The 16,654-nt window shown below is 44.2% G+C and overlaps 1 long non-coding RNA gene across 1 annotated transcript; it reads right to left on the bottom strand.

The window, feature by feature from the left end:
• Positions 1-7,527: 7,527 nt before the first annotated feature.
• Positions 7,528-9,391, bottom strand: LOC127323197 (uncharacterized). The gene is made up of 2 exons (XR_011743590.1): positions 9,240-9,391; positions 7,528-8,426 (listed from the first exon to the last, which is right to left on the bottom strand). It is a non-coding gene; the product is annotated as an uncharacterized lncRNA (long non-coding RNA).
• Between the last annotated feature and the right edge of the window lie 7,263 nt (positions 9,392-16,654).

The following is a 16,654-nucleotide window of genomic DNA, read 5'->3' as shown; positions in this document are numbered from 1 at the left end:
CACATTAACAGATGTGAAGAAATATCCCAGCGGACGCGCTGTGGACCCGATAAAACATGACTGGGGCTCGACAGATGGTAAGACTTTAAGCGGCACCTGTCGAGCTAGCACCAGTATCCCGAGATCATGTCCAGGGACGTGATCTTGAAGTAGGTTTTTGCGGATTGCCACTAGAGCAGTTAACTAGTACCTGATCTGTCAGATGAACTAGCCCCAATTACCATTATCCCTGTACAATATAGATATGAATGTCAAATAAAAATAGCAACGACCTGAAGTCGATAAAAAGAGGGGCTGCGCCAAGTTCTTTATCGAGTAGTAGAACTCGAGCCTATGCCTAGGTGCAAGCACCTGCCCATAGGCTCGGGGGCTACTCTTATCGAGAGTATTGTTCACCCTCCCGATAAGATACAAGAAAGAGGAAAAATTGTGGTATCGATTAAAAGCAAGTTGAGCCTACACCCAAGTGCAAACACTTGGCTGTAGCCTCGGGGGCTACTCCCATCGGGAGCGCTGGCCGCGCACCCGATAGAAAAATAACTTCGACAACATCTGTGACAATCAAGGTTTGTAGACTCAACTCGATTCTACGATTCGAGTGGAGCCTACTCCCATCGGGAGCACATGGATTTCATCAAGTCTTCCAGAAATATAGTTAAGTTCTTCATCGAGTAGTACAACTTGAGTCTATGCCTAAGTGCAACCACTTACCCATAGACTCGGGGGCTACTCCCATCGGGAGCGCTGTCGCGCACCCGATAGAAAAATAACTTCGAGGATCGTCGACATCATTTACGCTACACATGATCTATGATACGTCTCCAACGTACCTATAATTTCTGATGTTCCATGCTTGTTTTATGACAATACTTACATGTTTTGCTCGCACTTTATAATGTTTTTATGCGTTTTCCGGAACTAACCTATTAACAAGATGCCGAAGTGCCAGTTCCTGTTTTCTGCTGTTTTTGGTTCCAGAAAGGCTGTTCGGGCAATATTATCGGAATTGGACGAAATCAACGCCAAACATCTTATTTTTCCCGGAAGATCCCAGAACTCCGAAGGAGAGTCGGAGGCGGGCCAGGGGGCCACCACACGACAGGGCCGCGCGGGCTCCACCCTGGCCGCGCCGGCCTATGGGGAGGGAGCCCTGGCGCCCCTCCGACTCCGCCTCTTCGCCTATATAAGTCCTTTCGACCTAAAAACGCGAGACCTTTTGACGAAACTCCAGAAAGACTCCAGGGGCGCCGCCGCCATCGCGAAACTCCAATTCGGGGGACAGAAGTCTCTGTTCCGGCACCCTGCCGGGACGGGGAAGTGCCCCCGGAAGCCATCTCCATCGACGCCATCGCCTCCATCATGCTCCGTGAGTAGTCCCCCCATGGACTACGGGTTCTAGCAGTAGCTAGTTGGTACTCTCTATCCCATGTACTTTAATACAATGGTCTCATGAGCTGCCTTACATGATTGAGATCCATCTGATGTAATCGATGTTGTGTTTGTTGGGATCCGATGGATGATACATTATGATTAGTCTATCTATAAAGTTTGTGAAGTTATTGTTGCTGCAATCTTGTTATGCTTAATGCTTGTCACTAGGGCCCGAGTGGCATGATCTTAGATTTAAGCTCTGTACTTATTGCTTAGATTGTATCTACAAGTTGTATGCACATGTCGCTGTCCGGAACCAAAGGCCCCGAAGTGACAGAAATCGGGACAACCGGAGGGGATGGTGGTGATGTGAGGATCACATGTTTTCACGGAGTGTTAATGCTTTGCTCCGGTACTTTATTAAAAGGAGTACCTTAATATCCAGTAGATTCCCTAGAGGCCCGGCTGCCACCAGCTGGTAGGACAAAAGATGTTGTGCAAGTTTCTCATTGCGAGCACGTACGACTATATATGGAAAACATGTCTACATGATTAATAAGCTGGATGTTCTAACTTAATGCTATTTCAATCCTATCAACTGCCCAACTGTAATTTGTTCACCCAACACTTGTCACTTGTTATTGGAGAGTTACCACTAGTGTAGATCGCTGGGAACCCCGGTCCATCTCTCATCATTATATACTCATTCTACATGTCATTGGAAGTAGTATCAACTATTTTCCGGTGCCATTGATCCTGTGTTATTGCTACTGCTGCTGTGTTACTGTTACTATTGCTCTCATACTACTGCTGCTTTCACATCACCCCTGTTATTAGTGCTTTTCCAGGTGCAGCTGAATTGACAACTCAGTTGTTAAGGCTTATAAGTATTCTTTACCTCCCCTTGTGTCGAATCAATAAATTTGGGTTTTACTTCCCTCGAAGACTGCCGCGATCCCCTATACTTGTGGGTTATCAAGACTATTTTCTGGCGCCGTTGCCGGGGAGGCATAGCTCTACTCATAAGTTCACCTGGGGAGTACACTCTACCTCTCTCTTTGTTTTTATTTTGTTTTACTTTGTTTTCCTTAGTTTACTTTTGCCTAGTTTATTTGTGCTTGGTTTATTTCTGTCTTGTTTTATTTTTCTTAGTTTACTTTTGTCTAGTTTCTTTTTGTCTTGTTTTACTTTTCTCATATACCCAAAAATCCATAAAAATTTGAAAAACCTAAAAATTAAAAACTGCTGTTATGGGAGAACCCATAACCTACTTGGAGCTTATAGAATATTATAATAATTATAGAGAATCAAGAGCGGGAAAAGTGATGAGTGCTGTGATAGAAAAACTGAATACAATTGCTAAAATCTTGCTTAAACGCCATGATATAAACTGTTGCTCTAAACAGGACACTAAACATCTTAAATTTCAATGTGGCTTTAGTGAGGAATTTTTAATTAAGAACTATAATCGGAATAGCTATATTCATTTTGGGTTCGAAGAAGTAGAACAATTTGTCATATTTATGGGAGCCTCCGAGATAGAATCCTTCATGGTTAAAAATTATGAAACTTGTGTTGTTTGTAAGGACCTTAAAGATTATGTCTCTTCTATCCTTAATTTTTGCAATGAAAGTTACACTGATAATCCTTATATCATTGATTATAAAGAGAGACTCATTAATGCACAGGAATGCACTCACAATTTGCAGGGACCTGTGGAAGAAGAAATTGATGAACCTGAAAGCTCATTGGATGAAAAAGAGGAGGAAATTGATGAACCTGAAATCTCATTGGATGAAAAAGAAGAGGAGAGTGATGAACAAAAGGAGGAAGAATGGATTGGCTACCCATGCCAACCTTCTAATGAGAGTGACTCTTTATCTCTTACACTATTTGATTGTCCTCCATGCTTACCGAAAGAGGTTGAATGTTATGTTCCTGTGGATTCTCTTGAAATATTCCCTATGAGTAAAACTTGTGAGAATAATTATGCTACTGTTATTTATGATAATCCATGCTACTTTGATAAATCTTATGATAATGCTTTGTTTGTGCCTGATGTCGAAATGCATGGTACTAAAGAATTTTGCGTAGCAAATGTTTATGATAAAGCTCTTGATGATGGTCCTATGTTACTTGATAATATTAATTGTACTACTAACAAAAATGGGATTGGAGAGGTCTTGACATTATCTATGAGTCCCATATCTCTTGAGATTGATCAACCATCTTGTTATATTATTGATAAAAGTGTGTTTGAAAGTTTTAATCGCACTATTTTTGAGCTTGATAAAAATTATGTGTTTATGGATCATGAGAAGCATGCTTCATGTGATAGTTATGTTGTTGAGTTTGCTACTGAAAATTATTATGAGAGAGGAAAATATGGCTGTAGAAATTTGCATGGTACAAAAACACCTCTCTATATGCTTCAAATTTTGAAGTTACTCTTGTTTTATCTTCCTATGCTTGTCACTTTGTTCTTCATGAATTTATTTGTTTACAAGATTCCTATGCATAGGAAGTGGGTTAGACTTAAATGTGTTTTGAACTTGCTTTTTGATGCTCTCCTTTGCTTCAACTCTTATTTCTTACGAGTGCATCATTAAAACTGCTGAGCCCATCTTAATGGCTATAAAGAAAGCACTTCTTGGGAGATAACCCATGTGTTTATTTTGCTACTGTTTTGTTGTGTCTTGGAAGTTGTTACTATTGTAGCAACCTCTCCTTATCTTTATTTTATTGCAATGTTGTGCCAAGTAAAGTCTCTAATATAAAGTTGATACTAGATTTGGATTTCTGCGCAGAAACAGATTTCTATCTGTCATGAATCTGGGTATGATTCTCTGTAGGTAACTCAAAAAAATCTGCCAATTTACGTGCGTGTTCCTCAGATATGTACGCAACTTTCATTAGTTTTGAGTTTTCTGATTTGAGCAACGGAAGTACCTCGTAAAAATTCGTGTTTACTGGCTGTTCTGTTTTGACAGATTCTGTCTCTTTTTTTTGCATTGTCTCTTGTGGACTTTAAGTGGGGCTTTCTAGACGTGGAGAGCTGTAGCTAATGTTTTATTGAGTTCTTGCAATGTGTCACTATAGGACCAAGGTGGATTCAAGTTTTTTTTGAGTACTAACCCCTCTAATGAAGTTTATGAGAAGTTTGGTGTGAAGGAAGTTTTCAAGGGTCAAGAGAGGAGGATGATATATGATCAAGAAGAGTGAAAAGTCTAAGCTTGGGGATGCCCCCGTGGTTCATCCCTGCATATTTCAAGAAGACTCAAGCGTCGAAGCTTGGGGATGCCCAAGGCATCCCCTTCTCCATCAACTTATCAGGTTCTTCTATTGAAACTATATTTTTATTCGGTCACATCTTATGAGCTTTACTTGGAGCGTCTGTGTGCTTTTATTTTTGTTTTTGTTTGAATAAGATCGGATCCTAGCAATCCTTGTTTGGGAGAGAGACACGCTCCGGTTTTTCATATGAACACTTGTTCTTCGTTTTACTTTTCATGTTCAATGATAAAAGTTGGAAGCTACATCACTTATGGTTATTTGGTTGGAAACAGAAAATGCCTCATATTGTCTTGAATAAATTGACACTTGGCTATTGTTTTGAGCTCGCAAGTAGATCATGATTAATTTTTTTCATGTAGTTTAAACCTATTAGTGGAGAACTACTGTAGAGCTTGTTGAAATTGGTTTGCATGATTGGTCTCTCTTAAGGTCTAGATATTTTCTGGTAAAAGTGTTTGAGCAACAAGGAAGACAGTGTAGAGTATTATAATGCTTGCAATATGTTCTTATGTAAGTTTTGCTGTACCGGTTCATACTTGTGTTTGCTTCAAATAACCTTGCTAGCCCAAAGCCTTGTACTGAGAGGGAATGCTTCTCGTGCATCCAAAACCTTGAGCCAACCACTATGCCATTTGTGTCCACCATACCTACCTACTACATGGTATTTCTCCGCCATTCCAAAGTAAATTGCTTGAGTGCTACCTTTAAACAATTCAAAATTTATCACCTCTGATTTGTGTCAATGTTTAATAGCTCATGAGGAAGTATGTGGTGTTTATCTTTCAATCTTGTTGGGCAACTTTCACCAATGGACTAGTGGCTTCATCCGCTTATCCAATAACTTTGCAAAAGGAGCTGGCAATGGGATTTCCAGTCCCAAATTAATTAACAAAAATAGACACTCCTCCATGGTATGTGATTGTTGGATGGCACCCGAAGGATTCAGTTAGCCATGGCTTGAGAAAGCAAAGGTGGGGAGGAGTGTCATCATAATAAAACTAAAATAAAAAGGCACTCCTTCATGGTATGAGATTGTTGGCAGGCACCCAAGGATTCGGTTAGCCATGGTTTGTGAAAGAAAGGTTGGAAGGAGTGCCACACAAAAATAAAAATAAAATGAGAGCCGCTCTTTGAAGGTTTGTCTGGCAAGAGGGTTAGAGTGCCCACTACCATTCGTTGACAACAACAAACACCTCTCAAAACTTTACTTTTATGCTCTCTTTATGTTTTCAAAACCAAAGCTCTAGCACAAATATAGCAATCAATGCTTCCCTCTGCGAAGGGCCATTCTTTTACTTTATGTTGAGTCAGTTTACCTACTTCCTTCCATCTTAGAAGCAAACACTTGTGTCAACTGTGCATTGATTCTTACATACTTGCTTATTTGCATTCATCATATTACTTTGTGTTGACAATTATCCATGAGATATGCATGTTGAAAGTTGAAAGCAATTGCTGAAACTTAAATCTTCCTTTGTGTTGCTTCGATGCCTTTACTTTGAATTTATTGCCTTATGAGTTAACTCTTCTGCGAGACTTTTGATGCTTGTCTTGAAAGTACTATTCATGAAAAGTTTTGCTATATGTTATCTATTTGCTAGCAACTATAGATCATTGCCTTGAATCACTGCATTCATCTCATATGCTTTATAATAGGATGATCAAGATTATGTAAGTAGCATGTCACTACAGAAATTACTTCTTTTTATCGTTTACCTACTCGAGGGCGAGCAGGAACTAAGCTTGGGGATGCTGATACGTCTCCAACGTACCTATAATTTCTGATGTTCCATGCTTGTTTTATGACAATACTTACATGTTTTGCTCGCACTTTATAATGTTTTTATGTGTTTTCCGGAACTAACCTATTAACAAGATGCTGAAGTGCCAGTTCCTGTTTTCTGCTGTTTTTGGTTCCAGAAAGGCTGTTCGGGCAATATTCTCGGAATTGGACGAAATCAACGCCAAACATCTTATTTTTCCCGGAAGATCCCAGAACTCCGAAGGAGAGTCGGAGGCGGGCCAGGGGGCCACCACACGACAGGGCCGCGCGGGCTCCACCCTGGCCGTGCCAGCCTATGGGGAGGGAGCCCTGGCGCCCCTCCGACTCCGCCTCTTCGCCTATATAAGTCCTTTTGACCTAAAAACGCGAGACCTTTTGACGAAACTCCAGAAAGACTCCAGGGGCGCCGCCGCCATCGCGAAACTCCAATTCGGGGGACAGAAGTCTCTGTTTCGGCACCCTGCCGGGACGGGGAAGTGCCCCCGGAAGCCATCTCCATCGACGCCATCGCCTCCATCATGCTCCGTGAGTAGTTCCCCCATGGACTACGGGTTCTAGCAGTAGCTAGTTGGTACTCTCTATCCCATGTACTTCAATACAATGGTCTCATGAGCTGCCTTACATGATTGAGATCCATCTGATGTAATCGGTGTTGTGTTTGTTGGGATCCGATGGATGATACATTATGATTAGTCTATCTATAAACTTTGTGAAGTTATTGTTGCTGCAATCTTGTTATGCTTAATGCTTGTCACTAGGGCCCGAGTGGCATGATCTTAGATTTAAGCTCTGTACTTATTGCTTAGATTGTATCTACAAGTTGTATGCACATGTCGCTGTCCGGAACCAAAGGCCCCGAAGTGACAGAAATCGGGACAACCGGAGGGGATGGTGGTGATGTGAGGATCACATGTTTTCACGGAGTGTTAATGCTTTGCTCCGGTACTCTATTAAAAGGAGTACCTTAATATCCAGTAGATTCCCTAGAGGCCCGGCTGCCACCGGCTGGTAGGACAAAAGATGTTGTGCAAGTTTCTCATTGCGAGCACGTACGACTATATATACTCCCTCCGACTAGATTTAGGTGTCGGACACATAGTTGAACCGTTTTTTTACATTTTGGTCCTCCCGCTTTCAAAGTCGAAACGATCGACTCCCGATCAATCGATCTGATCGTCCCGATCGAGCGCTGGCGCCGGCGGGCCGGCGGCCTCCCGCGATTCGCCAGCCTCCGTCGAGCTCGCCTAGCGCCGCCGGCCTGCATCGAACTTGACTGTCGCCGCCGGCCTACGTAGAGCTCGCGCTGCCGCCAGCCTCCCTGGAGATCGCCTCTCGCCATGGTTCCGCCGGAGATCACGCCGCCAGCCTCCCTGGAGATCGCGCCGCGCATGGTTCCGCCGGAGATCACGCCGCCGAAGTTCGCGTCGCGCATGGTTCCGCCTCAAGGAGGGCGGCGCCGCTGGGCCAGTATCTCATCCCTCCTTGACGGCCACGCCTGCAGCCTTCTCCCGCAGGCCACTCCACCAAGCTCGCCTCTCACCGGCGGTCGCTGCTCGCCTCCTGCGTCCATGGGTCCGCCTCGAGGAGGGCGGCGCCGCCGGGCTAGCTCATCCCTCCCCGGCGGCCGCGCCAGCAGCCTTCTCCCGCAGGCCACTCCGCCGAGCTCGCTTCTCGCCGCCGGTCACCGCTCACCTCCTGCGCCCATGCGTCCGCCTCGAGGAGGCCGGCACCGCCGGGCAAGCTTCTCCTCCGACCCTGTAGCCGTCCCTCCGGCCTGCACCCTGCAACCTTCTCCCGCCGTCTTTCTTCTCGACGAGAAGGCATGGACGCAAGGTCGATCGTTTTCGCCTCAACTGTCGGAGCCGTCCCTCGTCATTGTCCGCGTTGATGAAGCAGAGCAGGATGAAGCAGAGCAGCAGCTGGAGCATCCTGGATTCTGTAACACATTGCAATGTCTCCATTTGGTAGGTCCTCCAATCTGCATCACATGTTGATTTGAAGAGTACATGAGTATAATGTAAACAGGAATAGCATTTTGTTCTTTGAATCTACAAACTAGTTCAGTGAGTATAATGTAAACAGGAGTAGTTGTGTTGTAGACTGAATATGAATCACTAGTTCAGTGAATGAATCAGAACTGTGAGTCTCCATAAGCAAACAAAATTTCAATGTCTTCCATTCTGTATAAGCAAACGACATTCTTTCATTTTGAGCAGGCACCTTAAGTAATCATATATACTTCAGAGATCAGTAGAAGAGGCAAAAGAGATTTCTGAAACCTTGATCGTTTGATGTTTATTTAGAGGATTAGATGCTGATTGTTTGAAACTGAAACATGGTGGCACTGGTTTATTGCTTCTGAAGTGCTGAAGGGTATTGTCTGGAGTAGGATTTCATGTTACCTTGTCTGGTTGTAGTTTGCAACCTTATGGAAGTAAATAACTGCAAAGGAAAATTAAAGTTTGCACTGCATATAAATTCAGACAGTGTTAACTGTCACTTGCATATAAATTCAAGTTTCAGAACTTTGAATGATTTGGAGTACTGCAATGGAGTACTGCTTGAAAGCACATTTTCTCATTCATATTATCACAGCAATATGCAGTAAGGACAAGATTTGAGTACCTTTTCACAAAAAATCATGATCATTCCAGTTTTAGAAATACTCCAGTAAGAAAACTGTAAAGTAGGTTGCTCCAGTAAACTGTATAGCTCAGCTTTTTCAAATATTCATCACAGTATTCATCCAGTAAACCATAACGGTCATTGGAGTAGCTTTAATGGGATATACCTTTTCCACTTCTTCTTGGACGACTGTCATGACCTGAAGCTGCAGTTCTCTGATCATGCATTACCCGATGCATTTAATCATTCTCTGAAACAATGGTTCAGTAACTAGAATCATGCAGTACCTGCAGAGAGAATTCACAACATTATTTGTACACTTTGTTATAATTCTATGGATTATAGCATGATCATTTTTGTAGGCTATGGACAAGAGAACAAGAGGAGTACAATATAACAAGAGAAATAGAATAAACAAGAAGATGAGATTCCAATATGAGGATCCGATAATCCTCTACAATGAGTAAGTTTCAGTTCATACCTATTTTTTCTCCAATGAGGATCCAGGGAGTAAATTAAATATTCTCTCTTCACAGCTATATGCAGGAACAAATTATTGGCGACACACTATATAACCTTATTTCTAAGAGGAAGAAAATGCCCCTTAGTGCAAAAGATGTGTGGAGGTATAATAGAATGCGCCAGGAGGACATCTTCTCCAAACCCTTGATCCATATGAGACAGAGATTCCCTCAGACAAGAGCAGTTGATAAGACTAATGAAGCTCAAGATGGTGTCATTGATCTCAATTTGAGCCCACCACATCAGATGCAGGAGCAGCGGAGATGCTTGGATCATGTCATTGATCTCAATTTGAGCCCACCACATCAGATGCAGGAGCAGCGGAGATGCTTGGATCGTGTCATTGATCTCAATTTGAGCCCACCACATCAGATGCAGGAGCATGAGAGAGGCAAGGATGATGTCCCGGATGTACCTGATGAGATGAGGCCAGAGCATGAGAGTGGCAAGGATGATGTCCCGGATGTACCTGATGAGATGAGGCCAGAGCATGAGAGAGGCAAGGATGATGTCCCGGATGTACCTGATGAGATGAGGCCAGAGCATGAGAGAGGCAAGGATGATGTCCCAGATGTACCTGATGAGATGAGGCCAGAGCATGAGAGAGGCAAGGAACTGAGAAATGAGGAGAGATTTGCTGCTTATTTTGCCTTGGAAGTAATCAGAAGAAGAGATGGAGGGTTCCAAACAGGAGATAAGCAACTCATTGCAGACATGCTAAATACAAGCATACGAACAATCGAAAGGGTGTGGAATATAGCCCAGGAGCAGATTACAAAAGGTCAACGAGTTGATGTGTCTAACAAAAAGAAAGGTCGTGTTGGCCGTAAGAGAATAGATTTGGGCCTTTCGAGGGTACCAACAATCCCACTTAATAAAAGAAGGACGATCCGATCTTTAGTAAAGGCCCTGGGTGTTAACCGCTCAACTTTACACTGCAGATTTCAGTGGGGTGAAGATACAACGAATGCAATTCTGCGTCGATATGCTCAGTGAAGATTCTTTGCTATCTCCCGAGCCAGCATTCAAAGTTATGGACGACAGGGTCCACATTGATGAGAAATGGTTCATTCTCACTAGGGAGAGAAACACGTACTACCTACACCCCAAAGAACCCAAACCCTTGCGCACAGTGAAGAACAAGAACCAAATCGGCAAAGTGATGTTCTTAACTGCGGTTGCCAGGCCACGGTATGGTGCAGGCGGGGTAGTCACGTTTGATGGCAAGATCGGAACTTGGGCATTTGTAAAGGAAACTCCGGCTGCAAAAAGGAGTAAGAACAGAGAAAAGGGGACACTAGAGGTAAAAGCAGTGAAAGTTACCCGAGATGTCATGAGGGACTACCTCTGCCAGCTAGTGGTTCCTGCCATCCAAGACAAGTGGCCTGATGAGGATGTAGGAAGAACAATCTACATCCGGCAGGACAATGCGAAACCTCACGTCCTCCCAAATGATGAGGGTTTTCGACAGGCCGTAGCACAGACTGATTTGGACATCAGGTTGATGCAGCAACCTCCAAATAGTCCTGACCTAAATGTCCAGATCTACATCCAGCAGGAAGGGGAGACGAAGATATAACCTGCCGCAGACCTGTCCCTTGACCTTGACGTTGATGCGGCTGCCGTCGTCCGCCCTGGTGCCCGGTATCTCCGACTGCTCCCGGCGGAAGAGATGTACTGCCCCGAGCAAAATGCCCATTTTTAGCTCCACTCCGCGCTAGATCCAACAACACCACTTGATTCGAACTCCGCCGCGCCGCCAGCAGCAGAAGCACGGCGATTGGATCTCCATCAGCCACCACGAAGACTGGAGCTACGCCGTGCTGCCAACACCAGCACCGCGAGAGATCAAAGCCGCCATTTTTAGGATAGCCTTGCTTGGCACGAGAGGATGAGGGTGGCCGTGAATCGAGAGAAGGAGAGAGTGTTTGTGACGCGAGAGAAGGTGGCGGCGACGTAACGCATAAGGTTTAGGGCGGGGGCAGGGCGGAGGGGGAGCGGCGTCGAGAGGCGGGCGCCGTCGACGACAGCAAGGGAGAGGGGCGGAGGCGTACTCAGCGAGGAAGAGACATGAGGTGGGCGGTGCGCGAGGGCCGTTCGCTGGTCGGGAAAAAGCGAAGGGGGTTTTCGTAAAAATAACGCTCGGACACCTAAATCTAGTCGGAGGGAGTAGAAAACATGCCTACATGATTAATAAGCTGGATGTTCTAACTTAATGCTATTTCAATCCTATCAATTGTCCAACTGTAATTTGTTCACCCAACACTTGTCACTTGTTATTGGAGAGTTACCACTAGTGTAGATCGCTGGGAACCCCGGTCCATCTCTCATCATTATATACTCGTTCTACATGTCATTGGAAGTAGTATCAACTATTTTCCGGTGCCATTGCTCCTGTGTTATTGCTACTGCTGCTGTGTTACTGTTACTATTGCTCTCATACTACTACTGCTTTCAGATCACCCCTGTTATTAGTGCTTTTCCAGGTGCAGCTGAATTGACAACTCAGTTGTTAAGGCTTATAAGTATTCTTTACCTCCCCTTGTGTCGAATCAATAAATTTGGGTTTTACTTCCCTCGAAGACTGCCGTGATCCCCTATACTTGTGGGTTATCAATCTACGACATGGACCTCGCCTTTGGAGATGATTATGCTTGGAGTCTCTACGCAAGTCTTCGACTTCCCTATACACTCGGGGGTTACTGACATGGGTATACCCTTCGGGTACCCATTATTGGTATACCTGGATCGGCTCGGCCCAATATGGAGAAGGCCCAACAAGGCAACCCGAAGAAGTAGTCGACTAGGACTCTTGTAAAACCCTAGGTTGGTTGCATATATAAAGCTAGCCATGGCACCCGAAATAAGGAGGACAATAGATAGACAACATAGCTCCGCCTACGGCAGCACCCTGTAAACACATCTATGATCATATACTGGATTGCTAGCAGCACGTAGGGATCCTCCACCGAGGGGACCCGAAGCTGGGTACGTCGTGTGCCTAATCTCGCTCCCGGAATCTCCATCGTCGCTCTCCCGAAACCCAAGTCTACAATACGTAGGCATTGCCGAGGTGTTCCCTCGTCAATAGTGGGTCGGGCCAAAAACACAGGTGGGTCCCACTTTCCAGTTAAAGGGCCGGCCCATTTAGTATGTGGGGTCCACCATATAGCAAGTGGGCCGGCCCAACAAGATAGTGGGCCGGGCCAAAAGCACAGGTGGGTCCCACTTTCCAGTTAAAGGGCCGGCCCATTTAGTATGTGGGGTCCACCATATAGCAAGTGGGCCGGCCCAACACGCTAGTGGGCCGGTCCAAAAACATAGGTGGGTCCCACTTTCCTCTTAAAGGGCCGGCCCATTTAGTATGCGGGGTCCACCATGTACCAAGTGGGCCGGCCCAACAAGATAGTGGGCCGGGCCAAAAGCACAGGTGGGTCCCACTTTCCTGTTAAAGGGCCGGCCCATTTAGTATGTAGGGTCCACCATATAGCAAGTGGGCCGGCCCAACAAGATAGTGGGCCGGGCCAAAAACACAGGTGGGTCCCACTTTCCTCTTAAAGGGCCGGCCCATTTAGTATGTGGGGACCACCACAAAAGCAATTGGGCTCGCCCAACTAGTTAGTGGGCCGGCCCAGTGGTGGGTGGGGTCCACCTTAAAGCAAGTGGGCCGGCCCAATTAGAGTGTGGGGTCCACCGTAAATCAAGTGGGCTGGCCCAATAAGTAAGTGGGCCAGCCCGTTTAGTTGCTGTTTATATGCCGGCATAATAGGCGCTTTAGGATTTTGCGGGCTGGCACATATGTGATTTCGCTTAATTGGGCCGTTTAAGGGATGGGAATTCGTGATTTAGATACTGAGAATATTTACGCAGCATTGATTTCTGTCGGATAGCCTCACTTACCACAAGCACCAAAGAAAAAATGCGCGAAAGAACTATAAAAACTAACTAAATATTACATCAGCTGCAAGGCTTTCAAAAAATATTACAGAACCCAGAGAAATTGAATGGTAATTAAACCTAGCAATACAATGAAGTGATCCAGCAATCTTTTAAGTTGTCCATGCAACACCTATATCTGAAACAAAGACATTACAAGTTAAGACAGCAACAATGGAAAGGCAAAGACACTACAATATTGTTTGCCAAAGAATTTGGAACTCATCATTTCGTCGTTATAACAAGATCATTGTAATGCGCACAATAAGCAAACAAAGAGTGCATGCCGCATACCAACAGCCAATATAATAGAGCATGTTAGAATGAAACAGCAGACTTACTACTGTCGAGTCCCATGCAAACCAACATGTTCAGGGAGTACAAAATTGGCATGAACAACATAGTAGAAGGCTATAAATTTTGTAACAATGACTGAGCAAGATGAAGTTATGATGGCTACATCTACAGAGCAGGGAATGTAAACCAAAAATAGAAGTTACGATGGCAAAACCTAAAGAGGAGGGAATGTGAACCAACATGTGCCAAGTGCAATTACTTCATTTTGGCCGTGAACTAAATAATACTCCTGAACTTATAGTGAAGGGGATGCAAATCAAGATGTTTCGGGATATAAACTTGTAATGAGCAACACATAGAGGATAGTTAATGCTGGAGCTTAGGATGGACCAGATACAGAATATAGTGGGATCACCTGTGAACTTGTATAAGAGGGAATGCAAACCAATATGTTCAGCATTCCATATGTGAGTGTCATGCCAAGTCAGAGAAACAAGTCAATAATGCAGCTTTTGAAGAACAAGATGGCACGCAAAATTATTATCTAGTAATATGACAAGTTTATTTGTACTACAGGCTAGATAGCAGAGTGATAGCATGCCAAACTAAGTCCTTACTTTGTTAGCTTACAATGAAGTAGATACAAAACAATGGCATCACCTGTAGTACAGGGAATGCAAGCCAACATGTTCATGGAGTAAAAAATTGGCACAAACAACATAGTAGCAGGCCATAATTTTTGTAACAACGACTGAGCAAGATAAAGTTATGATGGCTAGATCTACAGAGCAGGCAATGTCAACCAAATATAGAAGTTACGATGCCAAAAGCTATAGAGCAGGGAATGCGAACCAACATGTGCAATTACTTAAAATTGGCCATGAACTAAATAATAGCTGGATGTTACTATAATACCTATAATTTTTGTAACAACGACTGAGCAAGATAGAAGTTATGATGGCTACATCTACAGAGCAGGGAATGCAAACCAAAATGTTCAATCGCTTAAAGTTAGCAATGAACTAGAAAATAGCAAGGTGTTACGGTCATAGCTAGGAATGAACTAAAAGAGCTTCAGACAAACAAGCATCTGAACCCAGAACATGGCGCTAAAACAAGGGACTTACATTAGGAGAAGCACTCTGTGGGAGTCACAGCAGATCTTCCTGGGGTTGATAGATCCGGTGATGAAGTACGCTACATGTGCTACTTGGGGTTGGAGAGACGGCCATTACACTTCATGGTTACTCATCTCATCTGCAAAAACGTAACGGCGCGTCGTTAGCACAAACAGGTTCCCGCAAGATTAAACAAGAACTTGCAGGCAAGCAATAGAAAAGCGACAGTAGAAGAGTTTAGATCATGCACGGCGCCGGTGAAGCAGATCCGGTTCATGCACAGCGGTGTCGGTGAGCAAGATCCGATGCGGTGGAAGACGGATCCGGCGAAGCGGCTCCGGTGGGGTGGACGATACCGCAGCTGAAGCGACTGCGGTAGACTGCTGGATGAGCATGTGTTTTCAAGGTTCGGCGGGGATGATCCGGTCCGGTTGATGACGGCGTCGATGAAGCGGTTCCGGCAGGCAGCCGGATGACGAGGATCGCGAGGCCTCGGGTAGGCCAGGGAAGTCCGGCGGGGATGTTCCGGTGCGGTGGTCGTGGAGGTGGGAGAGAGAGCGACTTGGGAAGTTCCGGTGGGTGGTCCGAGGGAAATGAATTTTTTTTCGTTTAGTTTCCGGGGCTAGGGAGGTGGTGATCGAAAAAAATGACGGGTAGACCCCCCACCAACCGACTTATACATGGACATTGTTGTCATCTTTACGAGGGTAGAATGGGAAGTTAGAAGCGTGTGAAATATTTGTATTTTTCGGGCGGGAAGTTTTGCCGCTGGAATGAGATTTCGAATTTGGCTACAGTCCAAGTAATAAAAAAATATGAGACCGTACTAGTACGGCCAAGTGTCACATCAAGTCATCATCACGTTGAAAATCGGTTACCACGATCATAATCATGATGTATCTTGAAAATCAATTTTGAAAAGCCCTTCCGAAATATTTCAGGATTTGTAGGAGATTTTGCAGCTTGACTGAGAATTGATTTTGAATAAGGCTATGGTCTAAGTAAAAAAAATTCTTCGAAAAGGGGATATGACCCCAGCCTCTGCATCGTGGTGATGCACACGGCATTTATTAATAATCCAGTCGCAACAAAAGTATGTTGTACAGATGGTCTAAGTAATATACTCGTGATTGTAATATAGAGATGACAAGTCAGGTAAGCACAGTGCTTAAGTAGTGCAAAACATAGAAGAAAATTCAGGAAACATTAACAAATACTGTATGTATTTACTGTAGCAATCACTGTATATTTTTACTGTACAAAAATAGTATAAATATTAAAAAAAGATAGTCATAATTTTGATTGTTACTAATTATTGTAAATGCATATGGCTTACATATATTATGGAAGTTAATTTAGATCAAATTAGACTTAATCATGTAGATGTGGAGAAGGAAAATTAGAGAGGTGTAGCTTGCACGTTAGAGGATCTGCTTCCGGGGTAGACCATGCTACTTAGACTACTCATAGTGGGAGTAACTAAGGAGTATTAACATAGAGCTACATGCATTGCCAACCTACGCAGCACCGATACGGATACGTGTATCCGTATCGGATCTATACGATACGTAAATACGGCATTTTGAAAATGCGCGGATACAAGGATACCTTTTAATAGCTTTCTAAATTAGAAATAAATTTACACCAATACATTGATACAACGGCATTTTGTATTGCTCCACAACCCTTGGTTTATCTAAAATTGTAA

The sequence above is a fragment of the Lolium perenne genome, chromosome 4 (genome assembly GCF_019359855.2).
Source record: "Lolium perenne isolate Kyuss_39 chromosome 4, Kyuss_2.0, whole genome shotgun sequence".
In the NCBI taxonomy this organism is placed as follows: Eukaryota; Viridiplantae; Streptophyta; class Magnoliopsida; order Poales; family Poaceae; genus Lolium; species Lolium perenne.
This window is presented reverse-complemented; position numbering and strand designations above follow the sequence as displayed.